The sequence below is a fragment of the Odontomachus brunneus genome, unplaced genomic scaffold (assembly GCF_010583005.1).
Source record: "Odontomachus brunneus isolate Ranch 3 - 2012 unplaced genomic scaffold, Obru_v1 Obru_scaffold_262, whole genome shotgun sequence".
NCBI classification, from domain to species: Eukaryota; Metazoa; Arthropoda; class Insecta; order Hymenoptera; family Formicidae; genus Odontomachus; species Odontomachus brunneus.
In genome coordinates this window covers 327299-327987 of record NW_022639712.1, presented here as the reverse complement: position 1 = coordinate 327987, position 689 = coordinate 327299, and the positions used below count along the sequence as shown (strand labels likewise).

Below are 689 nucleotides of genomic sequence, written 5' to 3'. Positions count from 1 at the left end.
ATATATATATATATATATATATATATATATATATATGTATTTTTTTTTGCAACATTTTTTCATAATGTTTTATAAATGTTTTTAAAATGTTGCTTAATAATATCCTTCACAGCACTGAATATTGCAATAAAGTTATAGATAGGTTACAAACTTACACATTTTAATGAACATGTTACTGTAATATACCATTAACCTTACAAGATAACCTTATATTATAATATATATAATATTATATTGGGTGTACAACTTAATTCGGTCCGTTTTTTTGTTTGAAAAACGCATTTATTTGAATGATAAAATGAATTAATACATTATTGAAAGTATTGTCCATCGCTAGCCACTACTTTTTCCCATCTTTCTGGCAATTTATGGATTCCGTCGCGGAAGAAGCGTTTATCTTTTGAAGCCAAGAATGAATCGGGCCAATTTTTGATACCCTGTTCTGAAGTGAATTGTATTCCAGTCAAAGCGTTCTGCATCGATCGAAACAAATGGTAGTCGGAAGGGGCAAGGTCTGGACTATAAGGCGGGTGAGCCAGAACTTCCCATCCGCTATTTTCCAAATAGTTTTTAACCGGAACAGCAACATGAGGCCGAGCGTTGTCATGGTGAAAGATTATGGACTCGTGTCTGGTCGCATATTCTGGACGTTTTTCGGCTATAGCTCGCTTTAAACGGATCAATTGTCG

General features: G+C 33.4%; 1 protein-coding gene across 1 annotated transcript in view; it reads left to right on the top strand.

Annotated features, from left to right (window-relative positions):
* LOC116852901 (protein ANTAGONIST OF LIKE HETEROCHROMATIN PROTEIN 1-like) overlaps positions 1–689 on the top strand; it is a 48598-nt gene that overhangs the window by 8859 nt on the left and 39050 nt on the right. The gene's annotated exons all lie outside the window — the stretch shown is intronic.